Source organism: Palaemon carinicauda, chromosome 31 (assembly GCF_036898095.1).
Source record: "Palaemon carinicauda isolate YSFRI2023 chromosome 31, ASM3689809v2, whole genome shotgun sequence".
NCBI lineage: Eukaryota > Metazoa > Arthropoda > Malacostraca > Decapoda > Palaemonidae > Palaemon > Palaemon carinicauda.
The window spans coordinates 76,177,094-76,200,673 of NC_090755.1; the positions used below are offsets into that span (position 1 = coordinate 76,177,094).

Genomic DNA, 23,580 nt, shown 5'->3' on the forward strand with positions numbered 1-23,580 from the left:
ACAGAGCGAGAAGACCTCTTCAGGTGGGCGTAAGGCCACGAAGCTTCCGGCTCAACCCGCCCAGCGGGGGGAGTCGCGTTTTCGGATGGGTAGCCTCGTCAGGTCAGCACAGTTGACTCGGCCAATGGACTCGCAGGGACGGCTTCCTCCGTCGGGCCAGCCCACGAAAGTCTCGCCCCCTTTGCCTAAAGACGTATTACGGACGGAAGTCCTCGCCGACACGGCGATTCCCATCCCGACACCCAGGTCTAGTGTGGAGGTTCCCGTCGGCACAGACTGTTACCACCACAGGGAGGTGCTCGTCGAGTCCGAGCCACAGCTCCGGGGGGGGGGGGGGGGGGGGGGGGGGGTGCCCGTCGGCCCGTCGCCTCGGCCTCAGACGGAGGGAGTTGCTGGCGACAGTGAAGGTTCCCCAACTGAGGACTCGGCATATCGGAGGGTGATAGGTCTCATACAGAGGCATCACCGGATCGAGGAGCCTGTTCCCTCCGACGAGGATGCCTGGCGTTCCAGCCTTAATCGTCTGATGGAGGCCCCCGTGCAGCAGAAACCCTCCCTGGCGCTGCCTGTGGCCAGGGATTTGGTCCTGGGCCGCGCCCATGTGGACAAGGTTGTGGCGGGCAATGCCGAAGCCCCCAAGTCCCTGAGTTCCTCAAAGTTACTCCAGGGACTAAGGTCCCAGAGTAGGTTTTATGTGCCAGAGGGGCAGCGACCGGGAGCCTTCAAAATGGAGTCTTCCCTTGAAGTGTTGAGTCAGGGTGCCCCGGAGGACAGAGCCGCGTCAGCCCCGATTTGTTTTTCACAGTCGGAGGCTTCGATGATGGAGATGTCCAAGGACTTAGTCCACGTCGCCTCCTGGTTGGACTGGTGGGCCTCCATTCTGGTAGGTGTTCAAGCCACCTACGACTTGACAGACCCTGCGAACCAAGACCTCCTGAAGGAACTCATCATCTCTGGGGGAAAGACCTTAAAGTTCCTGACTTTCCAGTCTCTTGCCCTGTCAGCCAACTGGGTGCTTAGGAGAAGCGATACGGTCTTAGCCAAGCTTTCCCGGAAAATCCCTGACAGAGAGGCAAGGGCTTTGAGGAGCCTGCCTGTGTGGGGTGACTCTCTGTTTCCATTGAAACAGCTGGAGGAGATCATGGAAAAGGTCTTGAAAAGGAAGTGGGTGCACCCAGACCCCACTCCGTGAGGAGGCCCACTTACAGGAGAATATCATCGGATGGCCCCTCTACTTCTCGTGCCTCTCCTAGCCAGACGAGGAGAGACGCTCCATCTACCTCTTGGTCTCAACCACCGTAGAGGAGCCCCAGCAGCGTCTGCCTCTTTTAGGACGGCCTACTCAGCGTCCAGGAGAGGGCGTTCAGGCCGCTCCTCCAGAAGGAGATAGAGTGGGAGGCCCCCTACTCCTGCCCAAGCCTCAGGTTGGGGGATGCCTCAGACATTTTTGGCAAGCATGGAGGGCCCACGGTGCGGAGCCCTGGACAGTATCCGTACTGAAGGAAGGGTACAGACTCCCGTTCCTAACAGAACCTCCACCTTTGATCCCAGCCAGTCTGGCGGAGTGGCTAGCACCCAAGGATCCCTTGAAGAGGGTGGCCCTTCAGGAGGAAGTTTCCACTATGTTGGAGAAAGGTGCGGTGGAAGTGGTCCTACATCCGGGCCCAGGCTTCTACAGTTGTCTTTTTCTGGTGGAGAAAGCGACAGGGGGTTGGAGACCGGTGATAGACCTGTCAGCCCTCAACAAGTTTGTTTGCAAGACGGACTTCAAAATGGACACCCCGAAGTCGGTCCTGTAGTCCTTGAGGGAAGGGGACTTCATGATGTCCATAGACCTCAAGGACGCATACTGTACTTTCAAATCCCGATCCACCCCTCAAGCAGGAAGTTTCTCCGGGTGTAGTGGGGTTCCCAGATCCTGCAGTTCAAGACCCTCTGCTTCGGTTTGTCAACAGCTCCCCAGGTATTCACGAGAGTCTTCACAACAGTTTCTGTGTGGGCTCACGAGCGGGGTATTCGCCTCATTCGATACCTGGACGACTGGTTACTCCTTTCCTCCTCAGAGGAAGTTTTGAAGGAGCAAGGAGTAAAACTAATTCAATTCTGCAAGGATCTGGGTATCACGATCAACCTGGAGAAATCGAATCTGTCTCCCTCCACCAGGATGACTTACTTGGGGATGATGCTGGACTCCTGACTAGTGAGAGCCTTTCCGTCGGAGAAACGGTTGAACAACCTGGAACGGATCCTCCTGCCTTTCCTTTCGAGACAACCCAGGAGAGCCAAAGACTGGCAAAGGTTAATAGGGCACCTAGTGTCATTGGAGAAACTCATTCCCCAAGGGAGGCTCAGACTCAGGAGCGTCCAATGGAACCTGAAGGGGCTCTGGAACCATGTGGACTCGCCCTACAAGTTAATTCCCGTCCTGCCGGAGACAATACACTCCCTGGAGTGGTGGCTGTGTCAGTCGAATACCCTCAAGAGGATGCCCTTCGCAACCGAGCCTCCCGAGATGCTTCTGTTCACAGACGCTTCCAAAGAGGGGTGGGGGGCACATCTCCTCAACGAGTCAACGAGAGGAACTTGGACGGCCGAGGAGAAAGGTCAGCATATCAACGTCCTAGAGAGGAAGGCAGTCCGAGAAGCTTGCCTACAGTTCGTAGATCTTCTGAGGGGAAACACAGTGGCGTTGATGTGCGACAACGCCACTGTAGTAGCGTACATAAAGAAACACGGAGGTCTAAAATCGAAGGAGTTGTGCGATCTCGCTTTGGAGATCCTGGATTGGGCTGAGTCGGAACAGATCGGGATTTCAGCAAGGTTCATTCCAGGCAAAAAGAACGTCCTAGCCGCCGGGCTCAGCAGAATGGGACAAGTAGTGGGAACAGAGTGGTCCCTCCTCCCAGAAGTAGCCAGACTCTCTTTGCAACCAGACTGAACGCATAACTCCCCGTATTTTGTTCTCCTGTCCCAGACCCAAAGGCGGCGTTGGAAGATGCTTTTCAACACAAATGGGACAACCTCGACGTGTACGCTTTTCCCCCCTTCGCATTGATCAGGCAAGTGCTCAACAGAGTACGGACGGCTCGAAACTTAAAGATGACTTTGGTAGCGCCCTGGTGGCCGGAGAGGGAGTGGTTTGCGGATCTAAGAGACCTGGCATGTCTTCCCCGTGGCCTCTGCCCGACAGGCCAGACCTTCTACGGCAGCCACACTTCCAAAGGTTCCACGACAATCTTCAGTCTCTTCGCCTTCACGCCTGGAGACTATCGAGCGGCTCCTGAGGAAGGAAGGATATTCGGCAGGTACTGCAGAGAAGATGTCACATTATCTGAGACGGTCTTCAGCAGCGGTCTACCAGGCAAAATGGGCTACTTTTACGAAATGGTGTGCCTCAAAGAACATCAAGCCTCTAAAAGCCTCGGTCCCAGATATTGCGGATTTTCTAGTGCATCTCAGAGACGAAGTGGACATGTCAATTCCGGCCATCAAAGGAGTCCGTGCAGCCTTGGGCCAAGTCTTCCTTCTGAAGGGCATTGATCTGGCTCCTCTAGGCACATCACTATGCTCATCAGGAGCTTCAAACAAGCATGCCCTCCGCAAGCCTCCAGGGTGCTGCAGTGGGACGTGGCAAGGGTATTGAAAATGTTAAGTGGGCCGCCGTTCGAACCCCTGAAGGACATAGTGGACAGGGATCTCACTCTCAAGACGGTCTTCTTGTTGGCCTTGGCCTCTGCTAAGAGAGTAGGAGAAATCCATGGGTTGTCCTACGACATCTCTCATTCGAAGGGGTGGAGGGAGATCTCCCTCAAGTTCGTCCCTTCTTTCGTAGCAAAGACACAGAATCCAGCGGTCTGGGACCCTAAGTTCGAGGGCTTTTCAATGCCGGCTATTCCTAGGACAGGGAATCCAGAAGATTTGAAGTTGTGCCCCGTCCGTGCCGTGAGAAAATACCTCGAGAGGACTGCCCATCTCCGCCCTGGTATCAAAAATCTTTTTGTCTCTACGGGTGTAAAGAAAAAGCAGGTATCTAAGAATACCATCTCCTTTTGGCTGAGACGGGTTATTGTCAGGGCCTATAATGATGAGGGCCTGCCCCTGCCAAGTAATCCCAGGCTCCATAACATTAGTGGTCTAAGTACTTCTCTGGCTTTTGAGAGGAACATGGCGGTGGGCCAGATCCTTAGAGCAGGCACCTGGTCGAACCAGTCGACCTTCACAATGCATTACCTCAAGGATTGCTCGAGGAGGTCTTTAGACAGTTTTTCTATTGGGACAGTCATCTCCGCGCTCCAAGCGATTTAACGGTGAAGCCCCAGGTACAATTGTGGATAGCAAAACCAAGAGACACAGGTTCGTTCCCTTTCACCCTTGTCCCTTTTTTTCCTTTCCCTACTCGGAGATAACCCCACATACAACCCGAAGAAGACACGTCTCTACAACTTCGCCACAGGACTCAGCATCATTGAATTTTTTAAAGGGTAAGTACTTAGACACTAACATGAGCTCTTTGTGTAGTTTTCCCTACGTTTCGTTTTCCGTATATATATTGCAACCTAGTTCCCATCTAGGTTCCTGGACGTCCGGTTAGCTTGGTCTGAAGTTCAGGAAGACACTCCCACCTCCTAAAGTGTAAGTCTCCTAAGAAAGTAGTTCGAGGTAAGTCTCTGTGTTGGAACAAATCACAAATTTTAAGTAATTTGTATTTTTCCTAACATACTTACCGAGAACTACTTTCGGGTAATGGTCCTCCCTACCTTCCCCGAGTGCCTTACTGACCTTGAAGACCTTTTGCACCATCCAGGAACTTACTGACGAGCGAGACCCAAGCTAACTCCGACCTAGCTCAGGACTACCCTCAGGGCACGTTCTCCTTACGCCTGAGTTAGTCCCCACAGAAAACGGAAGTAGGGTAGACTACACAAAACTCTGGTCGGTTGAGAGGAGATTCCAGGTACCTCCTAAGAAAGTAGTTCTCGGTAAGTATGTTAGGAAAAATACAAATTACTTAAAATTTGTGATTTTGTATTAATTTCTGATCTTAAGTGTTTTAAATTGTTCAATAGTTAACATTATAAATCTTTTAAAAGGAGTGTATAAATGTATTTATGGATGTGTCGAACACTCCGAGTGAATTTCCTTTATTACTAATGGGAAAATTGTTTTGGGATACAAGGTTTTCAATTTGCAAGCTTGCTCCCAGAACGATTTGAACTCGTAGATTGAGGTATCACTGTGTATTGCTCTAGGGTATTAAAATTGTGTTTGTTCCTACCCATTTAAGAACCTTTCATCCTTTAAGATATGGGAATGTCTTCAGTAGAACTAGAATTGCTGTTGAAATCTTTAACAAAGTAGCTAACAACAGATGGTAAATGAGGGTGAATAGCGCCACCCACTTTAATGTTAAGAGGCTCTTCACTTTTGTCTTCAGCCACAATGAATATAGATGTACTCTTACATCTTGTCCAAGGCTGCTTAATCTTTTTATGATACATATCAGTTTGAAAGGGTGATATTTGATATCATTTTAATGATGAAATGAAGCATGAATTTGTATGCGGATGAAAGCGTGGATGCTGTATCGGTTTACTGTATTGGTAAACTGGAAATAGATGCACATATAGTCACCCCTCCTTCTTCGCAGGGGTTAGGTAACAGAGACAGCCTCGAAAAGTGAGAATTCGCAAATACTTGCTGCCCTAGGGAGGGTTAACTCCTAACCTAACAACAATTTGCCCGTTGTTTGTGCTCAGTTCACTAATACACTAAGTAGCCCACTGTACTCCTTAATATTGGTTTTACTTAGTTTCTATCACAGTTTAAATATTGCATTACGGTGTGAACACATTTCAGTAAGTGTTCAGTATGTGTACACTCATGTGCAAAGTACTGTATATGGTAAGACTGCGGTACACACAACTTTAGTCATCAGGACACTTGTACGGTACGCAAATAAAGGGATTTTGACGAAGGAAAAATCTATTTCTGGGGAGAGACCTGTGGCGCCCGGTGAAAAGAGTCCTTCTTATATACCTTTTCTGATAAAACCTTCCAATTATACCAGAGAAAGATAAAAGCATGGAATGCTGAGGTTACAACCCTCGCGCGAGCACCTTTAGGGTGTCGTGTATAAAGCAAAGGCGCGTGAAATCCACTATTCACAGGTTGTCTTCCATTTAGTTAATTCCTTCGTCAAAGGGATGGGCCGATACAAAGGCCCTTGCCAACCACCAGCGCCACACCACCCACGCCACGACGCGAGCGCCATCTGAACAACATCCTTCTGTATGGCCATGATGGCTTGGAAAGGAAAGGGTGGGATTGTGTAAAATAAAGGGGAAGGGTTTCACCGGGCGCCACAGGTCTCTCCCCAGAAATAGATTTTTCCTTCGTCAAAATCCCTTTTCTGGGTCGATCTGTGGCGCTGGGTGAAAATGTACCAGAGAATGCCTTCCAAGCCCAACAATAACTAATTTAAAGAGGGGAGAGAAACAACACCATGTAAAGAAAATCATAAATAATTAAGGTAAACAAACATGATAACAGGGAAGCCTCCGAGTATCAGAGGAAACATGCTACAAAACTGACATGGCTAAGAATATCCCAACCCTGTAACAACGGTAATCAATAATAGTTACAAACATAACCTAATATGTAATAAACTTAGGGCTAACGAACCACCAAGGAAGCGGCGTCGTGGTGCGAGTGGCGGGTAGGAGGGAGAAGAAAAGAGATGGATGAAAGGAAGAACAAAAGATCACTGGGGAGAGATACGGCTCCCAGCTGCAACTGTTGGGTATTTAAGAGCCTGTAAGTTCATTAGATAGTGGCGTTTGAAGACCATAGGAGATTCCCAACCCGTGAACTTTATAAGGTCATCAAAGTCCATCTTCTGGGGGAAATGATCCCGGATTGGCTTGTCAAACGAAGTATAGGATCTATAGCCTAATACCACGTATGGGAATGGTACCTCCTTGTTCCCTGATAAACAAGGGGCCAGACGATCGGGTAGCAGTCGTGGCTAAAAAGGCCCTGAGAGTGGTGACCGGACATAGAAAAATATCTTGGAGAAGAGGAATAACTTTCCAAGGGGACCACCTATTTTGGGGGTTAACGGCCGAATCATATTGGCGAATTGTCGAGTCCCTTTTGACTGATTCGAGTAAGAAATCGTTTTCCGGTTCAATGTTCGAGTCTCTACGAGCTGCCAACTTCCTGTAGTCCACAAAGTTAGGGTTTTGGACATCCTTGAGTAATCTGACACAGTGAGTTTGGAATACTCGGGTCAGTTTGAGGAATGGAATCCGGATGGGACGGAGTTTCCACTCGAGGAGGAGAGGAAACCAACTGTTCTTGGGCAGTGAGGTGGTACTAAAACCACTGCGCCCCGGAAGGAGCGCAGTCGGTGTTAAAGTTTTTAGAAGATTCACTGGGAGAGATAGGGAAATCTTCCTCTAATGATTCCAATCCCGGGGTAATGTGTCCATGGCATGAGCCCGAGGGTCCAGGATTGGGGTCACATAACAAGGAAGTTTGTGATTGATCTGAGATGTGAATAGATCTACCTGGATGCCTGGAACGAACCTGAGTATCCACCGGAGTGAAATTCTGACTCCAGGGAACTCGTCCTGGATAGTGAGCCCGTTCTCACATCCTGGCCTCCCGCTAGGTGAGGTGCTGACAGGAACCAGTTCTTTTCTGTTGCCCAGGCGAAGAAAGTGACCAGGATCTGATTCAGGTTGGGTGACTTGGATCCTCCCCTGTTTCCGTAGTGTACCTCGTCTGTGCTGTCTGACACTACTCTGATGTGGGTCGACCTCGGAGGAGTCTCTCTCTTCAGGGTCAAGAACACTGCCATGGCTTCGAGAACATTGATATGGGACTGTTTCATGGCTAGTGACCAAGAACCTGAAACATCTGATGTTCGGAGAAATCCCCCCATCCACTTAGAGACACGGCTGAATGGAATGTCACTTGTAGAGGTGGGAATTGTAGAGGAACCGCTTTGGAGAGGTTCTTCGGTTCGGACCATGGACGTAGTCTCATTTTCCCGACAGAGGGGATCTTCGAGACCTTGTCTTCTTATAGGTACTGTAGCTCTCTTTCTCCAAAATCGATTGATGTCTTGAGTTTGGCTTTTATTAGGAGATCTGTTACTGAAGTGAATTGGGAAAGGCCGAGGATACTTTCTAGGCTCTTTGGACACCTGTTTGTGCTTGAGAAATTCTTGAGCTTGGAACCTATTCCTCTTACTTTTGGAAGGGAGAGACAACGTGTGCTTCGAAAGGTCCCACTGAATGGCTAACCATTCTAAGTGGCCTGATGGTCGCAGGCGAGACTTATGGAGATTGACCCGAAATCACAGGTTGTCGAGCGATCGAAGAAATTCCTTCGTAGCTCTGTTACCTTCTATGGCCGGCCGGGCCCAAATGAGCCAACCGGCCAGATAAGCAATGATCTGTATCTCTTGGTTACTGAGTTGTTCTAACACTGCCTCTCCCAGTTTCGTGAATATCCTGGGATCAATGTTGAGGCCGAAGGGCATGTCTTGAACACAAAGGCTTTCCTGCTTAGGTGGAAACCCAGATAAGAAGAGAAGTTTCGAGCTATAGGCGCAAGCTAATAGCGGTCGGTAAGATCGACAGAGGTGGTGACGGTCCCACGGGGAAGTAAGGTCCATACCTAAGAGATAGTCGTTTGATTGCTTTTTCTTGAGTAACCCTGTGGTGTACTCTTTCAGGACGGGAGTGTATTTCTGGGAGAAGGTCACTGGTGGAGGAGGAGGACCTTGAGGCCATTTTCATCTCAAACCGTTAGAGACTATGCTATGATCCCACAGACCGAGTCCAATGGTCACGAAAGTGGTAAAGTCTTCCCTCTACCAGGACCACCGCGTTGTGAGGGAGTGAATCTAGGTCCTTCCCTTCTCCGAGCCCCCTTTTTCCTAGGTCCGCCTTGATGTCGGGACTGTCTTCTACTCCTGTAGCTTCCTCTCTGGTGTCCATGAAAGGAGCCTGAGGGTTCGGATCTAGGGCTGCATGCAGGCAAAACATCCCAACGGAGTTGGACTGTGTACCTGGGGAATCAGTGAGGTAGACCACCTGATGATGGGGGGTCAGATACAAAATCGTCGAACCAGAGGAAGGCTGTGATGACGAGTGGGAAACCGACTATCAATTCCTGTCTGATAGAGGTCTCAGACAGAACGTACTTCCCACAACTGACCCGATCAGACCAACAAACGTGTAGGTCGAACTGGAAGGGCAGAGCCTGGAATTATCGTACCCCCCAGGCTGACAACATCCTGGTCCAGACAGATCGGGCCTGCCCTTTAGGAAATAATACCGTTACCTTCGGTACCTTGTCTAAGCTAACCAAGGCAATCTCTTTCAAACGAACGAATCCGTTGAATGGGAATTCTAGTACCTGGGAGTAAAATCTAGGTCCCCCAGAGGGAGGACGTCTATGCCCTCCAGATTTATGGTACCACCTATATCCGAGTTCCTGAACGGCACTGACTCACCACCCTACCTTAGAGCTCGTCATAGCCCCTTGGATTTCCTTAGAATGTGTTGCTTTTAGCCGTCACAGTCTATGCAGGGTAACATGAACATTAGGATCCTTTAATGGTCCTAGGTCGGTGACGTAGGTAATTGCAAAGCTGAAGGCTCAAAACTCATCCCCACATACCTGCCCGTCCATGGGGTCGTTGTCCAACCTTAGAGAGGACACTCCGAGGAGATAGGGACCTCTAGATGGAGCATTCCTTCCCAACTTCGATACCCAAGGGTGGAGAGCCTCTCTTTGCAGGCCAGAGAGAATCATCATCATCCTGATGGGAACCATGCAGGCGAACCTTCTGTAACACAAAGGGGACATAAGTCTGGATGTTCCTTGAACTTTGGTTAGCGATCCTATTCACAGGCTGGGATCAGCTGTATACTCTTAAAAAGCCATTTTAAAGACAAGTTATTTAATGTATTATCTTCTGGGGTATAGTGCGACACTTGCATTCATGAAATGTGACACTGTTGGCGCATTCGCCACTGGGTGGAAATTTATTTCTATATGAACACTATGTTGTATGGATATTTATCCATATCTAGACATAGTTAGAATTGACTATGCATAAATATAGGCATAATTAATGTATTTCTATTTGAACACTATGTTGTATGGATATTTAGCCATATTTAGACAGTTAGGATTGAATATGCATAAATATAGGCATAATTAATTTAATTCTATTTGAACACGATGTTGTATGGATATTTATCCATATTTATACATAGTTAGAATTAAATACATGCATAAATATAGGCATAATTATTTTAATTCTATTTGAACACGATGTTGTATGGATATTTATCCATATTTATACATAGTTAGAATTAAATACATGCATAAATATAGGCATAATTAATTTAATTCTATTTGAACACGATGTTGTATGGATATTTATCCATATTTATACATAGTTAGAATTAAATACATGCATAAATATAGGCATAATTATTTTAATTCTATTTGAACACGATGTTGTATGGATATTTATCCATATTTATACATAGTTAGAATTAAATACATGCATAAATATAGGCATAATTAATTTAATTCTATTTGAACACGATGTTGTATGGATATTTATCCATATTTATACATAGTTAGAATTAAATACATGCATAAATATAGGCATAGTTACGTTCATAAATATTTTTTTTTTTTTTTTTTTTTTTTTTTTTTTTTTTTTTTTTTACAGGTAAAACAAAAGATTGGCCACCCGTGGTCTGAGTGATCTCCGACTGTACCGGATCTCCGGTAACCATCCCCAGTACAAACAAAGGTCCGTCATAGTGACAACGTGAACCAGAGGAAATCTAATATTAACCTCAATGCTGATCGCCTGTACGATATCCGGTTAAGCCGGAGATTCGATGAAAAAGAAACCGTAATAATGAAACTGTGAAATCCTCATCGGTATCACATTGTTAACTCCGGTTCTGGACGTCTGCTTGATCTCTGTTTGTATGGGAGATCCGGTAGCAAAGGCTAGTCCCCGTGAGATCGTGACCGTCACCGGTACGATAACATTAACCTCAATGAATGTTTGAGTTATCTCCAGTGTAGCCGGAGATTCGATGAAAAAAGGGGCCGGAAAGGTGTAATTGAGATCAAACATGACAAAGGTTCGTGTGCAAAAAGGTCTCAGCCGGAGTCTGAGTGCCGGATTTCACCGTTGCACTCCAAATATCTGACTAGTTCTCACCCAATGAATTTTTTTTTTTTTTTTTTTTTTTTTTTTTTTTTTTTTTTTTTTTTTTTTTTTTTTGTACTGTAACTACAAAACACTATTGTTCCTATCTAATAAAACACTCGATGATACTATAGAGTATATTAATGTAATTTATGTGCAGTGCTATCACTGCAGTACAGCTTAATAGCTAAGGAAACACTCGTGTTTGCTGTTTTCGGCAGATTGACTTGCACCATTTTGTTAAGTCACTGCACTGTAGGCTACATTACATATTGTAGAGTACAGTAGTATTTACGTACAGTACTATATAGTATAGATAATAACAATACTGTACATTGCTATGATACTGTACTGTATTGTAGGTAGTAGGTTGGCAAGGGCACCAACTGCCTGTTGAGATACTACTGCTAGAGTTATGGGTTCCTTTGACTGGCCAGACACTTCTACCTTGGATCCTTCTCTAGTTACAGTTCATTTTCCCTTTGCTTACACACAGACACTGAATAGTTTGGTCTATTCTTTACATATTCGCCTCTGTCCTCATACGCCTGACAACACTAAGAATATCAAATAATTTTTTTTCCCCCAAGGGGTTACTGCACTGTGATTGTTCAGTGGCCACTTTCCTCTTGGTAAGGGTATTAGATACTCTTTAGCTATGGTAAGCAGCTCCTCTAGGAAAAGGACACTCCAAAATCAAACCATTGTTCTCTAGTCTTGGGTAGTGCCATAGCCACTGTACCATGGTCTTCCATTGACTTGGGTTAGAGTTCTCTTGCTTGAGGGTACACTCGGGCACACTACTCTATCTTATTTCTCTTTTTCTTGTTTTAAAGTTTTAAGAATTTATATAGGAGATATTTGTTTAAATGTTATTGTTCTTAAAATATTTTATTTTTCCTTAATTTCTTTCCTCACTGGGCTATTTTCCCTGTTGGAGCCCCTGGGCTTATAGCATCTTGCTTTTCCAACTAGTGTTGTAACTTAGAAAGTAATAATAATAATAATAATAATAATAATAATACAATATGTATACTATGAGAATAAAAGTACTGTACCGTTAAAAATAAGTGTACAAATTGTACACAAACACCACTTACCATTTTTGTACGAAGGTCTGTGAAGTATCATGGCATGAAGCATGATGCAACTCTTGATGTGTCATCTCTTACCAACAGTACCATAGGGAATCACACATACAGTAAAAAAGTATGTACTATACAGAACAGTCAGCCCTTGCTATTCACGGTAGTTAGGTTACAGACAGCCACAAAAAGGGGATTTTCGCGAATAAATGCTGCACTAGGGTGGGCTAACTCCTAACCTAAAAAGTCTCTGCCCCTTGCCACGAGTGGGTGCCCGAGCTAATGATTAACAGAGTAAATACTGCCTGATGTTGTTTTAATTTGGTTTCTATAATGGTTAGTAATCATATGTGCAGTGCACAGTGCATTTGCACACATGTACACTACATACTGGACACAGTAAGGTTACTGTACAGTATTGTGCTAAGGTAACCGAGTTGTCATCATCCCCTTACTGTTCTGTATAACAATTGTTGTTTCTATCTAGTAATATTGTATTGTAACCTAATGCTCACTGATACTGTAGTGTATATTACTGTGATATATGTACAATAATATCACTACAGTACAGCTTAACTGTACTTAATATAAGTGTTTGGTGTTTTCGTTAGACGACTTGTAGCCTACGTGTTTCCTTGAAGCATGACGCAAAGCAAGGGTGCTGATCATGTGTATATATGGTCAGTCTCTAGGGCATTGTCCTGTTTGTTAGGGCAATGTCACTGCCCCATTCCTGTGCCATTCATGAGTAGCCTATAAACCTTTAAAACTGTAGTTACAATTGTGTAAAGAAAAGAGTCAAAGTTTCCAGCAATGTCACATCAAGCTGTTGGTAAAATAGTGTCAACAGAGGAACAGATCACATCATCACCCTAATTTCCAGGTTTGTCCCAGAGAAATCCATGTCAGATTTGCTTTGGAATAACTATACTCAGCTTAGAGCTTTTGCTCAGAGAGTTTATGCTCAACTGAAAAGGAGTACAATTTAAACTTAAAAGAAATCCTTTCTGGTACAACCCAGGAGCAAAAGTGGTGGGCTACCCTTAAATTTGCAGTAGATGCAACAGTTCCTCCTATACTTACACCAGATGGCTCTGTCACTCACTATCCAAAGGAAAAGGCAACCCTTTTGGCTGATATGTTTGACAATAAGCAGAGTAATGAGAAACTTGATCTTCCTAATTTGTTTATTCCTGAGGCTAAACTAACTCTTTTAGCTTTTCGATCTCTGGAAATTAAAACTTTCTTGATGGACCTTGATGCTTATGGAGGTGTAGATACAAATGGTATTTTTCCTTTGTGTTTTTATTGTCTGCAGATTTCTTAGCTCTAAAGTTATCTGATATTTTGCACAAGTTAGCAAGAAGAGGAGCTTTTAGCACTTGCTGGAGAATTGGTTATGTTACTCCACTCTGTAAATGTATTTGTTGTAGCACAAGTTCAACTGATTACTGCCCAATATCCATAACTCCAATATTATCTAAAGTTTTTGAATATCTTGGCAAAACATGTAAATAGGTTTGCTGGATGTAGTTATCTGTTCTTTAGTTTGTAATCTGGCTTTTATAAAGGCCTTGGAGCATGTGATGCCCTTCTCACAATATCTAATGATGTACAGACATCACTTGATTGTGGTCAGGAAGTTTGTATGATTGGCCCTGAATTTAGTACTGCCTTTGACCGTGTTAATCACGAGGCCCTTGTTTTCAAACTCACAGTTGGGAGTGGGTGAGTGTTTTCCTAGCATCATTATTGAATTTCTAAGTAATAGGTCACAAAGAGCTGTTGTTGATGGGCACCATAAGGAGGATAGGAATGTGATATATGGTGTTCTTCAGGGTAGTGTTCTTGGCCCATTACTTTTCATACTATATACACATGTCGTGTTTTTGGCCTAGAAAACAAGGTTGTGGCATATGGAGATAATACTATTGTCTTTACATCAATTCCAGTTCCTGGATGTAGATCTTGGGTTGCTGAATACCTTAATAGAGATTCAGGTAAAATTAGTGTATAGTGCAAATTATGAGGCATGAAGTTGAATCCTAGCAAAACTCAAAGTATGATTGTAAGCCGGTCGAGAACAGGGGCTCTTCAATATCCAGATATCAGGATTAATAATGTTTCTTTAACTCTGTATGACTTTTAAAATCTTAGGTGTGAATTTCGATAGTACATTTATTTTGAGAAATACATTAGGTCTGTCTGTCTTCTTCAATTGCACTGAAAATTGGCTTATTGAGAAAGTCTTGTAAGATTTTCTGTGATCAATCTATTCTGAAGTGTTTTAATTCTTTCATGCTACCTTGTTTTGAGTATTGTCCCTCTGTCTGGTCTTCAGCTACCTATTCTCATCTTAATTTGTGGAAAAAGAATTCAAGGTCTATTAAATTTCTTATTCCTGATCTGGACATTAATCTATAGCACCAGCATTCAATTAGTTCTTTATGCAGGTTGCATAAGATTTTTCATAATTCTGACCAGCCTTTACCTTCAGATCTTCCTGGACAGTACCATCCTGTTCATGATGCAAGGTATGCAGTTAATTCTAATAGTAATGCCTTCTCCATCACGAGGCTTAATACTGTACTTGACAGTATTCTAGAAGTTTTATTCCAGTTGTGAATAAGTTGGGGACTGATTTCCTAATTGAGTAGTTGAATCGGTTGAACTTCAAAAGTTCAAACTCGCAGCAATTTTTTTTTTTTTTTTTTTTATGTTGAACAGGGTGACAGAAGTCTCCTTTTATAGTTTATATATGCAAGATCTGTTTTAATGTTGTTACTGTTCTTAGAATATTTTGATTGTTCAATTTAATTCTCAAATAGTTTATTTATTTCCATATTTCTTTTTGTCACTGGGCTATTTTTTCCTGTTGGAGCCCTTGGGCTTATAGCATCCTGATTTTCCAATAATAATAATAATAATAATAAGAATATTAAGGTTTTAATGTGAGACTGGATATTTTGGTTGATTTTTTTTTCCATGAATTTAGTTGGAGCATAAAAAAATTCTAGATGTGGTTTGTTTTTTTGGTATCTTGGAGCACCTTTATCTAAAATTGTTTGATAAACATTATGGTGAAAATGGAAGTAAATCTTTACTTTATAGTGAGGTCTTATGGAGGTTCATCATTAATTTGGCTTATTGGGTTTCCCTATCCATATTAGTACATTTTGACCTTGGGGATTTAATCTCTAAGTCCATTGACATGCATTTTGTTGGTGCTGAGGTAGCTGTGATCCAGGTTTTAATTTGTAAAGGGAAGGGGGACTTGATTAGCTATTTCAGACTCACCTTTGTCATCCTCAAAATTACATAATTGCTTCACTGTTTAGCATTTTCAGTAAATTTTTATGCAATATTTATGGGGATAAGGGAGACATATCAGTTTTGTATGACTGTTCAAAAGTGCGCAACCCATAAAATTGATAAGGTACCAGTCTATTTCATGTCTTCCTGGTAGTCTACAGAGCTTATAGTTTAACAGATACTTCATGCTAGTTTGCTTACTACAAAAGCCCTGGTTCATGTTATTTTGAATGGTATTGTAAGACCCTTTCCCACCTAAATAGAAACTCAAGACTATCATAAGTTAATGGGTTTTGGATAAAGTTTATCTAGTCTAAGATAAATTACTGTACATTGTTTCAAACCCTTCACTTTACTGGAAATGCTTTCTTCCATTCTCTCTTTTAATGAGTTCTGACAACATTGGGAATAACTCCTAAACTTGCATTAGACACTTAGTAACCCACATGTATAGTGGATGTAGTGGGACTCCTCTTTTACCTTTATAGCCTGTCTTAAAATTGAGCATGAGGCATTATAAGACTGTTGTAAAGTAATTGGCTTGTGTTTTAGGAAAATGATATTATGAAATATTAAATTTTGTAAATTTTTCTGACAGTTGATGTGATATGCAGGATATGAGTAATACTGTATCTAAGTCTCCACCTTTTCTCATCTTCTCAGAATCCTGAAAATACCCCAGTTGGACTGTTGTTGACAGACCATTTAAGACGATGGCGTCAAATTCGAAATCTATGGAAAAACTCTTCTAGAATTAATGATCAACGATACATCAGTTCATATAACATATTTTTTGGGCTCAAGCCATGTCGTCCTGATGGAAGTTCCTATAGGGTAGCTTCCTAGGGTATATTACAACTACGGCGATATTCCCAGAGAATTTACCTTAAGGTACCAGAATTCTAACTCCTGGAGCGAGTATCCCTCGTGAAAGGGATATCGCGACATATCAGAGGACGTATTCTAGACATGTCACATGGCAATCTACATCCTGGACAGAGATTTCGTCTTGTAGGAGGTGATTGGCGAGATACGAATTCGGGAAAGAAAAAGGGGAGCCGCTCCCAAGGCTTCCCTATCCCCCGATTCGTATGCGTGCCTGGCGCCAATCCTGGCGCCATCTGTATTCCTTTTTGCGTAGCTTAACAACTCGGTGTTTTTTCTTATTTTTCTCGCAAATCTTGGATTTATTCAACTTTTCATGGCTTCTCCGTCTTCGTCGGCCTCTGATAAGTTGAGTATAGTGTCTTTTATGTATAAATGTAGGCTCTTGGTAAAATTTTGAGTGATTAATAGGATTAATCTTTGATACAAGAGCCGTAGCCTACCAGAGGCGTCTTGGACGCTGTCGCTCGCTAGGTATAAATTAGTTAGTCAGAGCGACATTCCTGGTTGTTTTGCTTTAATAAATTTTAGCTATTTAGCATTACATAGGATTTCCTTTCGTGCTTAGTATTATTTGGCGAAGTATTCGCCATTCTGGCCTACGCTAGGCCATGTAGCCTAGTCGTTTGGTCCTAGTACTTCATGCATGATTATGGTTTTTCCGAGTGTAATTAAAATTTTATTGAAGCTTTAGGCTATATTTTATACATTTTAGACTGTGTGGAATATTTCCAACATAGTATACGAGTGAGTTTCGGTGAATTAGGTAATCGATTCTCTTGGTGCCTAGGCTAGTTGCTTATGGAGCCTTAGTATACTTTATCATACTCCCCGGTTGCTTTCTTTTCTTCGGAGAAGGTATGCAATCCCTTTCCCTCTGTTTAAGCCTTGGGCTTATCCCTAAGTGGTTTTTTCCGAATTTATTTTCGATAAAACTATACTAGGGTGTTACTGTACCTTCCTGTTCTTGTAGTTATGGTTCAAGAGGGACAGAACAACAGAGTTTTTAGTCTGAGTCTGTGTTGTCTGGCTTGGGGCTGAGTCCCCCTCGCTGACCTAACACATTCAAAGGGAGCTTAGCTCCCTTAGGTCACTACCGAAGGTTTCTGTGGATATGATTCCTTCTTTTGTGATCTACCAGACTAGTCCTTGTTGCTGTTCTCGGGGGAGGATAAGTTCTTCCCTTGGGAGTAGCAACGCCTTCCTTGCTTTGGTGCTCTGGAAGCTGGCAAGTATTGCTGGCCTTTCCCCTTAGATCTCCCTTAGGCTAAGATAAGTTTCTTGGCTGCGGGTGATCTGTCACTAAAGCAAGGTTGGCAGGACCCTCTTGTCCCTTCCCCCTCTTTCTTCGTAATGGCCGAGCCATTACTGTACTGTACGTCGTTCTACATCTGGACCTAGTATAGGTTAGGATGTGGAATTGACTCAGCCCCTTGCCGGCCGGCAAGGGTCTTATGTTTTCGAGTGCTGCCCGGACCTCTCTTGGTCCCTCATCCATGCCTGCCGGCAGAGCCGGACGGCATTGGTCAAGGAAGCCTGAATTAGTTTCTCCCCTTCCTTATATGCACTCTTTCGGTTGCCGGGCTTGGAGGTTGTGTACACTCTTATCCCGGCATCCATTCTATTTTTTTTTTTTTTTTTTTTTTTTTTTTTTTTTTTTTTTTTTCTTCTAGTGCTGTACTTGTCCCGGCAGCCGGGCAGGTGTAGTCCTCTGGTTCTTTTGCTGCCAGCTGGCATCGGTCTTGTACCTTTGCCGGCCGGCTTATGTCAGCCCTTGTCTGCCGGTCACCAAGAGTGTGGCCGGCAGCTGGGTACTACCTTGTGTAGTTGCTGGCCGGCAGCCATTGCCGGCCAACACTGGCTGTTACTGGCCGGCAGTTGCTGCCGACCGGCACAGGCATTTGAACCAGAGTGCTGCCGCCCTATAGCTGTTAAGTAGTATACTTTAAAGCTAGTTGTGGTGTGTGCCGGCCGGCAAAGGCAGGCCGGCACACATCCCCCTATACTGTACTAGTATTCTTCAGTATAACATATACAGTAAGAAGAAAACTATTGTTTTTTCTTGCACATCCCTTTGCTGTTGCCCTACAGATAGGAAGCTGAGTTCTTCCCTGTCTATTATCCAGGATTTTAAAATCATTGCTTAGGTGTGAGCTCCACCTGTTTCCTCTGGAAACCTTGCATTGGTTACTCTAGAAGAGATAAACCATTTTGATTTTATTATCTGGAAGGCTGCAACAATGGGTTGTGAGGGAAACACAAGTGTGTGTCTTTCCTTTCTGAATTGTTATGCTATACTATGCATATCCAGTGATACATAGTTCACTTGATACTCATGGAAATTTCTTCTCTTTACAGAAGGACACTCCGAAGTGGGGAAGTGCTTTCTGCAATGTCAGCAGCAAGAACCTCTGCGGACATGAGTTTTGTAGGAGACACGCAGCATACGCTGTCTCCAAGGATGATCTCCGGTATTGGGACCCTCAGGTATGTACTGTGTGCACTAACCTGATTACTGAGACATTTAAATAGCTAGGAAGAAGCTTCGTTCCTGGGTAAGGGGCTTCCAAAAGAACACTTCTGGCCCTTATCTTCCAAGTGAGAAGATGAGGGCGTATCCTTTCCCTAAGGCATCAGCTGATGCAGTGATTCCCTAGCCTCAAGAGGAGATCCCCTAAGTTCAGATCCAGGTGGATGCTGAAGTCGCGGTCGCGATGCAAGACATCCAGCTAGATGACAGGATGTCTGATGTGGACGGGTGTCAGGAGGAAGACCTCCTGGCAGAAGCCCAGGATGAAGTTCAAGCCCCTTTATATCGGCCGGTCTCCCAGTAGAGCTGGGACAGGCCCTCTCTTCTATTGTTGGAATGATCCAACAAATGCAGAAGGAGAATCAGGAGAAGGCGGCTGCAATGGAACTGCGAATGCAGTGCCTTGCAGAATCACATGGGCCCCAGAAAAAGCTCAATGTGAAAGACCTTCCCTTGTGCTCAGATGCTAACCCATGGAGGTATGCTGAGCACATGCCGATGACGACTGGAAAGATCGTCATCTCGGATAAGCTGGGCTCAGTTCCCCTGGAGGGTGGAATTCTGGCCCAGCAAGGCATCATATCCGGACTGTTATGTCCGGCTGAGGAAGGAACCAGCTTCAAAGGAGGAGACAAGAGCCGAAGGAGGTCATAGTGATGGACCATGCTAAGGCTCAAGCTCTACTTTCATCCTCGATGAAAGAGAGGGGCTTCTCTAACTCAAAGGTAGCCGCATTGAATAGGAAGCTCCCTTCCTTTGTGTCCTCGCCTACTAGAGCCTTCCCCTTTTTACAGAAAGGGTTTCTGGCTGTACTAAAAGCAATCGAGGCCAGAGAGTCTTGCCCCTCCCTAGAGGAGTGTAAACCCTTGTCGCTGGCCCTGCCTATGGACCACAAAGACTGGAAGGACGTCCATCTTACGTTCTCAGTGGGAAAGTTGGAGGCTGATATTGCCGGACGTCAGTTCGGCAAGGACCTCCCTAAGCTGTCTGACTTTCTTTTGCGAAGTGAGTTCGATACAAAAGAAAGACTGTCTGCCTCAATGTCTCTTCAGACTACTCTCGAGACGATGGCAAGTGACCCCAAGGTCCATGAAATGTTCATGGTAGTGGCCAAGCCTCATCTGGCCACAGTGACGAAGGACCTTTATGGCTTCGTCAAGGCAAGGAGAGCTTGTAGGGAGTTCGTGTTTACCTCGGCTACGGTGAGGCACGAGCCAAAGAAACTAATCTCCTCCAACATTTGGGGAAAAGACCTTTTCCCTACCGACTTGGTCAAAGAAGTTGTTGATAAGGCCGCCTTGGAGAATAGAAACCTTCTCCAGAAGTGGGGCCTGGCTATCAAAAGAAAGTCTTCCCCGGATGAGGGTCCTCAACCAAAGAGGAAGACTTTGAGGACTAGGCTACCGTCTCGGCCAGCCAAGCCTCTTAGACAGCAACAGCAACTGCAATTGCCATTGCCCCCAGTGCCCCAGATCGTGGCACAAACCCCGACCAACTGTCAGTGGGTACCCCAGGCCGTGTCGACACAGTCCACGGCATTCACCCCAGCGTTCGAAGGGCAGTCTACTTCCTTTCGAGCAAAGCCTCGAGGAGCAGCCAGAGGCTCGTCTAGACGCCCCTCAAGGGGAAGGGGATTCAGGGGTGGTCGTGGTCAGGAAGGCAAGACCTCAGGACGGCAGTCCAAGTGAGGTGATACCGGTAAGAGGGAGACTTCTGAAATTTCGGGATCGGTGGACCTTCGATCCCTGGGCCCACAGCCTACTCAAGAATGGACTGGGCGGAAGCTGGTACAGCACTCCACCCCCGTGCCTTCGGTTTTTCCAACACTCCACCCCCGTTATGGAGGAGTACGTTCAAGAACTGTTGGAGAAAAAAGGTGATCCGAAGGGTGAAGCCCATCAATTTCTAAGGGAGGCTGTTTTGTGTTCCCAAGAAAGACTCGGAAAAGCTCAGAGTCATTCTGGACTTGTCGCCACTCAACAAGTTCATAGTGAATTGCAAATTCAAAATGCTAACACTGCAACACATAAGGACCTTACTGCCCAAGAGGGCATATTCCGTCTCTATAGACTTGTTAGACGCCTATTGGCACATTCCAATTAGCCATCGACTCTCCCCCTACCTAGGTTCAGGCTACAACGAAGACTATACGCCTTCGGAGCCATGCCATTCGGGCTAAACATAGCCCCAAGGATTTTTACGAAGCTTGCGAGCGTAGCTCTCAAACAATTACGCCTAAAGGGAATTCAGGTAGTAGCCTACCTGGACGACTGGTTGGTGTGGGCAGCATCCGAGACAGAATGCTTGCAAGCTTCCAGTCAAGTGATCCAGTTCCTAGAGTACCTAGGCTTCAAGATCAACAGAAAAAGTCCCGACTTTCTCCATCTCAAAAGTTCCAGTGGCTGGGAATCCACTGGGACCTTTTGTCACACCGTTTCTTCACCCCGGCGAAGAAAAGGAAGGAGATAGCGGGTTCTGTCAAGAGACTTCAAGATTCCGAAAGGATATCAAGACACGAGCATGAGAGAGTACTGCGCTCTCTCCAGTTTGCTTCGGTGACAGACCCAGTGCTAAGAGCACAGCTAAAGGATGCAATCGGAGTTTGGAGAAGTTATGCATCAAACGCGTGAAGAGATCTGAGAAGACCAGCCGCTTCGGCTAAGTACTCTTCTCAGGCCTTGGTCCCAAGCCAGACATCTAAAGAAGTCGGTTCTTCTTCAGCCACCTCCCCCGTCGGTGACGATTCACTCAGACGCCTCGAAGGAGGGATGGGGAGGTCACTCTTATCGGAAAAAAGTCCAGGGGACTTGGTCCAGGCTATTCAAGACCTTTCACATAAAACTTTCTAGAAGCTAGGGCAGTGCTCCTTACCTTAAAGAAAGTCTCCCCGCGTCACTCGATCCACATAAGGTGGTGATAGACAGCGAGGTAGTTGTGAGATACTTGAATCGACAAGGATCGAGGTCACCACCTCTCAACCAGGTGATGTTGGCCGTCTTCCGATTGGCGGAAAAGAAGAAGTGGTACCTGTCGGCAGTTCACCTTCAAGGAGTCCGTAATGTGACAGCGGACGCTCTATCCAGGTTCACACTGATAGAGTCGGAATGGTCCTTAGACGCAGGATCATTCTCCTTCATTCTGAATCAGTCCCAGAACTGCAGATAGACCTCTTTGCGACGAAAGACAACAAGAAGTTGCCCCTGTACGTGCCCCGTACGAGGACCCCTTAGCGGAAGCAGTGGACGCGATGTCCCTCGACTGGAACAGATGGTCCAAGATTTATCTGTTCCCTCCTCACAACCTTCTGTTGAGGGTCCTCAACAAACTGAGATCCTTCAAAGGGTAGCGGCAATAGTGGCCCACAAGTGGCCGAACAGCGTGAGGTTCCTCCTGGCATTGGAACTGTAGCTGAAGTTTGTACCACTACCAGATCCAGTTCTGACCCAGCGAGTCCAGAAGTCAACTGTCTGCGCTTCATTACAGTAAACCCGGACCCTGCAGCTCATGATTTTCTCTCCCTAGCGGTGAGAAAGCGTTTCGGGATTTCGAAAGCCAGTATAGACTTCCTTGAGGAATATAAGTGCAAATCTACTAGAAGGCAATATGAGTCATCTTGGAGAAAATGGGTGGCCTTTTGTCAAGGCGAAGATTCCGCAGGAGATCTTGACAGACTTCTGCTTATCTTTCTTCTCCACCTCCATGGTCAAGGGTTGGCAGCGAACACGATTTCAGCGTGTAAGTCTGCTTTGACAAGACCCATTCTATATGCCTTCCAGGTCGACCTAGGTAACGAGATCTTTAATAAAGTCCCGAAAGCCTGTGCTAGGCTCAGGCCTTCAGCACCTCCAAAGCCCATTTCATGGTCTTTAGACAAGTTCTTCATTTCGCTTCTCTGTTGAGCAATGAAGAGTGTGCGTTAAAGGATTTGACACAAAAAGTTATTTTCCTATTTTGCACTCGAGTCCGGGGCCAGGGTTAGTGAGATTGTAGCCTCTCGAGAGAGGCAGGTCGTGTTCAGTTCCTGGATGGGGGAGAACTGAACCTGTTTCCGGATCCTACGTTTCTCGCCAAGAATGAGTTACCCACCAACAGGTGGGGTCCCTGGAGAATCTGCCCTCTGAAAGAAGATGCATCTCTATGTCCAGTAGAATGCCTAAAGGTCTATCTTCATAGAACTTCAGACTTCAAGGGTGGTCAACTATTCAGGGGAGAAACATCAGGCTCAAATTTATCTCTGAATCAACTCAGAGCGAAAATCACATATTTTATTCGCAGAGCGGATCCTGACAATACACCCGCAGGTCACGATCCGAGGAAAGTTGCCTCATTCTTAAATTTCTTTAATTGTATGGATTTTGAACATCTCCGTTCATACACTGGCTGGAAGTCTTCCAGAGTGTTCTTTCGCCACTATGCGAAGCAAGTAGAGGAACTAAAAGAGATCTGTGGTAGTAGTGGGTCGCGGTGTTAACCCTACTGTTTAACTCTGCGAGGAACAGTGGTCCTAATTG

The 23,580-nt window shown here is 45.2% G+C and overlaps 1 protein-coding gene across 2 annotated transcripts in view; it reads left to right on the forward strand.

Moving 5' to 3' along the window:
• The window catches only part of LOC137625019 (zinc finger protein 382-like), a 418,403-nt gene that overhangs the window by 71,361 nt on the left and 323,462 nt on the right, over positions 1-23,580 (forward strand). Inside the window, exon 4 of one of the 2 annotated variants that reach the window (XR_011040801.1) lies at positions 16,318-16,449. The exons of the other annotated variant lie outside the window; for it this stretch is intronic. The gene's annotated coding sequence lies outside the window, so the exon portion shown is untranslated. Of the gene's footprint in view, positions 1-16,317; positions 16,450-23,580 lie in introns of those variants that run through there. 2 annotated transcript variants of the gene reach the window in all.